Source organism: Drosophila subobscura, chromosome U (genome assembly GCF_008121235.1).
Source record: "Drosophila subobscura isolate 14011-0131.10 chromosome U, UCBerk_Dsub_1.0, whole genome shotgun sequence".
In the NCBI taxonomy this organism is placed as follows: Eukaryota; Metazoa; Arthropoda; class Insecta; order Diptera; family Drosophilidae; genus Drosophila; species Drosophila subobscura.
The window spans coordinates 2196776-2203757 of NC_048534.1; the positions used below are offsets into that span (position 1 = coordinate 2196776).

At 40.4% G+C, this 6982-nt stretch overlaps 1 long non-coding RNA gene across 1 annotated transcript; it reads left to right on the top strand.

Moving 5' to 3' along the window:
* Window positions 1–6344: 6344 nt before the first annotated feature.
* On the top strand, window positions 6345–6982 carry LOC117900802. The gene is made up of 2 exons (XR_004649297.1): window positions 6345–6790; window positions 6886–6982. It is a non-coding gene; the product is annotated as an uncharacterized LOC117900802 (long non-coding RNA).

A 6982-nucleotide genomic window follows, 5' to 3' on the forward strand; every position in this document is an offset into this window, starting at 1 on the left:
CTTTGTTCTGGCAGCACCGTGGCCGTAACACAGTTGTACAGTTTGAACTCAAAATGTGTCTGGTCGATCTCATCTGAGATCTCCGCCATTCCTCATTTGATCTTGACTTGCGACGCCCTCTAGTGGGTGGATGATCCATCCTTGACATCCTTGATTCGATGAAGTAGCTTTCAAGGATCAAGGATATTTTCACCAGTAAATACTTAATTTGTTACCCCATTTATTGTTCGATCTGGGCAAGTCACGCCCACGTCGAAAAAAGGAACAACAATAGGAATCATTGCCCTATTTATTTATTATTTATTTATATTTTGTATTTTATTTATTCATAACTAGCTGACCCGGCGAACTTCGCACCGCCTAACAGTCAATGAATGTCGTGTTACTTTTTAGCTGAACTAATTTAGGCTTTGATGAACGTAAAACAATGATACAAAATAATGTGTTTATATAGATAGAAACAAAAAAGTACCAACTTGATAGCGCGTGATTTCATCGTTGGTATTGGATGTTTGGATACCAGAAACCGCCATGTCGCTCCCTTTCGTGACATATTTGCAAATGTATTTAATTGACTTGACCGAATCGCAATCACTTGGAATGCGCTCTAAAGCAGTCTTGAACAGCCTGACCAATGCATGATGTTCATGAAGCATTTGCTGCAGATCTTGGAGAATTGCTCTCTTCGTAGCTGTGTTGATCCCTTGACGCCTGTCAAGTTGTTCTTCCATATTGCCCATGAAGTATATTTGCAAGAATTTATGCTGTGCATCTTCTATAGGTTGCAATGATCCAATGCGATGGTAACAGGATTTTCATTCAAGCACTTTGTGGTAAACGACATTCATTGTTTTTTGGTCAGGCGCAAGAACAAATAAAGCGGATGGTTTGCCGACACGTGAGCATGCCACGTACAATTGACCATGAGAAAAACATTCATTTTCTAGATTGGGGCCACAAATAGTCAAGGATTGGCCCTGTGATTTGTTGATCGTCATGGCGAAGGCAAGACGAATCGGGAATTCAATTCGTTTAAACTCAAAGGGCATATCCGTTGGGATCATCGGAATCCTTGGAATCAGAACTTCCTCATCTTTAAATTTACCTTTAAGTATCGACGCGTGAATCACATTGCTCATCAGTTTTCTTATCACCAAACGCGTTCCATTACACAGTTTTGGTTGGTTTAAATTTCTAAGCATGATGACTACCGAGCCAACTTTAAGTTTTAAATTGTGTAAACCAGGTACATCCAAGGAGTTTCAAAATTCAGTTGGATAATTAGTGGCTTCTTCTTCGTTTGTTACACAGTCGATAGATTTGAATGAATACAGAGTACCTACGATTTGATTTTGAATTATAAGATTGAGGTCATCTACATCTTTATTTTTAGCGGCCAAAATTGCTCGCTCACTTAACCATTTAGTATTTTTGTGGTTAGCAATGATATCCGGGAATACTTTGTTGATAAGCTCGTCTTTTGATGATACGAAATTGCCAAAAATTTGGAGGAAATGAAATCAAACCGCTCGATTTGTCAACAGGAACACGGCCATTACCGATAGTCAGCAATTGCTTCGAAAAATCATCAGCAGATAGATCGTTCAACAACGCAACTCTCATATTTACAGACAGTTGAAGTTTCTTTACATATCGCCACAAATTTGATGCTTTGAGGCAAGCGTTTATTTCGTCGGCAGCAATAGATCTTGGAATGACTGGTAGTGTTTGTCGGAAATCGCCAGATAATAAAATCATTGCACCACCAAAACATCTCGAGTCATTGCGCAGATCTTTTAATGTTCGGTCTAGTGCTTCCAACTCGCGATATTCCGTTGCCTAATTGCATTACGGCTTCGATGGGAAAGATTAGATCTTCTAGGACGCGGCATTGTTATTAAAATGATTAATACAAAATTAAACAAATAAATAAAACAAATATTAAATATGATTAAACAAATACAAATTAACAAAAAATGAACAAATTAACTTTTTAGACAAATTTCTGAACACACACATGATGTCTTCAGAAAAAAATAAAGTTTTGGCTTTAAGGCCGCAACAAACAGGACATAAGTTGTTTTTAAGATGTATTCTGCTACTCGGGACGGAAACAGATCCAACAAATCAAAAACCATGGCAATCGGTCCAGCCGTTCTCGAGTTATAAGTGTTGTAACAAATACGACTTTCTTTTATATATATAGATTTGGTGACTCTAGTCCTTATAGTCTTTGATATCCAGACGCTCAACAAGACGGCCGGACAGGCGGACAGACAGACAGACGTAGACTTGTGCGTTACGCACATTGCTCACATTGACCACAAATACAATACACCCTATTTACTCTTCGAGTACCGGGTATAAAGAATTTAGAGCATAAACTATAGAAATGGAAATTGTGTGTACACTAAAAATGTTTTGTTTGACTTGAATACTTTTTTTTCGATTTCATGCAGAGTTCGAGATTAGAACAAATTTGGAGAATACACGAACATTTGCAAGAAACACATAAACTTTCCCCCAGCTAATCTCTTAAGTAAACACTGGGATACTTTCTGGGATATCAATATGCAGGGAACAATGTACTTTTTAAAAATAGATTGCCACCCAATATGTTTTGCCCTAGTGCGGAGGCGACCCTGAGCTGCATGCCGATGTAATCTGCTTTTGCACTTATGCCAAAAGACATCCCATCCCACCCACTGGAAAATGGAAAACTCGCACAACTTTTTCACAGAATTATATGTATGTCTATGAAAAAGTACCGAAAATCTTCACCGTCTTTTGCCTCCGTTGGAGTGTCGGAGCAGCTGCTGTTTGCTGCCTTGGCGCTCTCCACATCTTCACATCCTTGCAGCAAATTGTCAAGTAGCGGTTGCGCCTTTGAATTATGAAGAGACTGGGAGAGGAAGGCAGGAGAGCTCCGACATCCTTTAACACAACACGGATGGGGGCTGCGGGCTTTGCTCTGAGAAGTGTAGCAGTGGCAAGCAGCTGAATTTATATGCAGCTTAGTTGCAACCCAAAAATTCTACAAATTTTAATAATAATGAGCTGTTCACACACATACATATGTACATATACTCATAGGGGAAGTCTCTTCGAGCGAGAGTGTGTGTGTGTAGTCATGTGCTGGTAAAATAATAAAGCACTCGCACAGACACACATACTCTCTCACATTGTTCAAGCTAGAAATTGGATTGCAGCTGACGCTCGGGCAGAAAAAAAACCAACTCTATGGACCAACCTCATCTAAAGGGCCCATACCATACCACTATGGTCCCAATGACCACTTTTGTTGTCCTAAATTAATAGCTCGCGAACGAAATAAGATATTTTGATTTAGTTTTTTGATTTTAGTTAAGAATAGCAAGGGGAATTTTTTTTTTGAGAAAATTTATTCTTAATTTATTTCCCAAAATGTTAGAAGCAAAATTAGGATGGGAATATGTTAAGCAAGATTCTATAAAAAAAGATTCTAAAAAAAATGCCAGTTAAAACAGCTTAAAAATGGAAGATAATCGAATTTTTTGTCCCACAAAGCATTCTCCATAGGAGTTTCCATTATAAAACAATATCAAACTCTAGCCCTCCAAAATAGCTAGTGACTAATACTGTGGTACCCTACTTCACAATTTTCTTCTTCATTGTGTTCCAAACGGCGAAAAAACATTGAAATTTCTCATCAGAGGTTATGATCTATAAATGCAAATTGTAAGAGTTGTGGTCAAATGTGTCATTTCTGACTATATACATTTTAACAATAATTTATTGCTCTAAGACACACAATAGGTTTCAAGGTGGGACTAGGTGGCACTCTATTAAAAAAACTTTTTCAAAAATTAGGTTTCACTACGAACTGATACATATTGAAGGCCTCACTTTGACATACAATTACGAAGACATCGCCAACTACTAGATACCGTTCACATTACAAAACACGTAGTAAAAAGCCTACTGAATAAAATGCATCCAAAAAATTGGATCAGTTAATCGTATTTTTCAATTTATGAGATATTTAAAACAGCAATAAAATTGGTACTTTTTCACTGCACATGCTGTGCAATAATGACCGCTAGGTTTCACAGCAGATTTTGCGAAGGTGGCGCCATCTATGCATATTTCTGGTACGCAACTTTGATGGTCACTCTTTTTCTAATACAGAGCGCCAAAAAACCACGTCTTGGTTTTAACTTTTAAAAATTAGCTTTTGGCCAAGAAAAGTGGTCATTGGGACCATAGTGGCATACCAGGCCCCATTTCATCCCGGTGCACCTCATAATAATATTATGTTGCAGCTGCCAAGGCGCAGAGCGAGATCGTTGCACCAACTGTTTGCACAGTTTGTGGCATGTGGCAGGAGCAGCAGAAGGCTAGCAGGCAGCAGCCAGGAGGCTGGCAGCTGCCCTCTGTAAGAGTAAGTGCGAATGTGGCGACGTGTGGTCGCAAATTATATTAACAATTCATTAATTAACCTCATTTCGTTTGGGGTTATGATGGTGGAGAAGGAACGACCGACCGACCGAGCGAGAACAAGTGCAAAAACGAGCACGAGTACTGTGGCGGTGACAACATGGAGACTGCACCAGGTACCTGAGCAAACCCAATGCCAGCGGCCAAAGCGAAAGCATGGTCTCTTCCTTGTCATTGTTCCGGTATCAGCTGCTGTCACCCGAACCCGCCCCCAAAGCTTAGTCAGTCAGTTCATGTGCATATTTATATATAGTTACTATTGTTAGTACGAGTAAAGTCCTTCCTTCCCTGCAGTCGTGCAACCTCTCCTCCTCCTGTCATCGTCATCGTTCAGTCTCTTCTTCACGCCAAGCTTACTCTGAGCCGGCCATAAAAATCACATGCGGTGTGTGTTTCGCCAGGGATGTCCCAATAATTAACACAATTTGGAGTCTTAGCAGAGGAGTTATTGTTTGATGAGGAAATTTTACTTTGAAAGGAATCAACGGGGATAAAACATACAACATACACAAGTAGTGCTTGCGCGTATGCTCCACCAGCACATAAAACTTAAACAAAATCTAACAAGACTTACATTTAAATTCGTGGCAAGTACCTTAAATTTTTTTTTAAAACATCAACTAGAAGTGAAATCGAAGTCAACAGACGAGAAAAAGAGAAACGAATTTAGATGAAATCATTTAAGATTTTGCAAAACTTCTCCCTATTATTACAACTGTCATCCGCCCACACAAAGGTTCCACTATATTCATCCTTCTTCCGTTCTCATCACCATCATCCCGCCTAGATGTTGCTCTGACATTTTAAATAGTTAATGTATAATGCATACCAGATGGCAGAGGGCTGAGCCCTGTTTGCTGTTTGACAAAAATGAAACAGAGAGAGCTCCACTTTTGACTCAGCGGCGCGAGTTAACTGTGGGCTCTGGGCCCCAAGCACCGAGTACCGAGCACCGAGCACCGAGGGCCCTCGACTCGGACTCGTTTCCCTCTAATAAATAAGAGATATTTTAATATTTTTACGTAATTATATGGCGAAGCTATTAAATGTTAATTAACATTGCGTTAACTAGTTTTGTGGCCCTCCGACACCACCGAATACCACTCCACTCCACACAACTCCCAACCTCCAAGCAATGCAAAGTAGCCTGTAGGGGCCGAAAGTAGGGAGATAGCATAGAGCATCACTAATAAACATATTCGGTAGCGCTTATAAGTGCATTCCGAAAGAGAACTCCGAAAGTGGATCGTAAGCGCAAGCTTTACGCCGAGCTTACGAAAGAGAGTCGCTGCAGTGTTAGCACATGCAAGCGAGAGCGGCGCTTATCTTAAAAAGAGAGTTAGGTAGCGTGAGCATAGAAGTTGCCCTTGACGTTTGACCGAAATTCCACTCAATTCAGCGAAAGATCATACGATTGTCCCGTTAAAGCTCGCAAACATCATCCGATCTATGAGCTTTATGTTCTGTACAGCCTAATTTAACTTGGATGAGTTTCGCTTGAGTTAATAGCAAAGAGTCAATCAACGAAAAGAGACGTGATTGTGTCAAGCAATATATATATATATATATATATATATGTACATAACCTACATATAGCTTACGCATTTCCTCGTGGTGAAATTTTTGTGCATAAACCGTTTATTCTGAGAAATCTCTGTGGATCGGTGCTAGTACCAAGCGTGAATAATAATTAACGAAGGTATGTGGGCCGTAGGCTACAACAAGTGATCGGTTTAATTTATGTGAATTAAGTTTATAGGACAGAGGTCAGGAGCCCGTTTCGTCGTTGCAGCCTGAGTGCGCATAAGTACATAGACGGGGTGCTCCACGAGAGGAGTATTACCGAAGTGATCCTCCAACCTAAAAGGGGTACCCTTCGACCCCCCCTCTACTGACGGAAACGCTGAGCACCGAAAACCTCTGACTTGGGTCAACTTTATTGAGGCGTCGCAACCCTTAGGAAGCCCAGTGCAAAAGGGGGCGCCTCGGAACTTTATTCAACTCCAGTGAGAAGACCAGTTTGTCGCGCACTGTAGTGCCAATGTAAGCTGCAGCTTGACCTGCAGTCGGATGTTCCCCGCTTAAGCCCAGTGTGAAGAAGACCAGAACATTGGGCGTGATATTTGACGGGCATGCCTACAGAGTAGCCGCCGCCGACGCTACAGAAAGATGTCCGTAGTTGCTCTGTGTTAACTTACACATTTTCGGGATTTGAGTTAATATGCCTTTTTAAGGCCAATTCTCTGGCGGAGATATATAGAAATGTATTTTTTTTTGAGCATCGGGAATTATGAGTGTTGGTAGAAAAGAGTGGGTATGAGACCTTAAAATAATTAAATGAAATTACTAAATCGTACTTGCATGTACGCTCGTGTGCATATATTGTTAATACCTTCTATTTTTCCCCAGAAACCAGCACCTACGTCATCCATGAGCTCATCGATTACGAAAGGAGTAAGGGTTTTAAAATATCAAAACCAAACGAAAACTGTGAGTTTGTAAACTT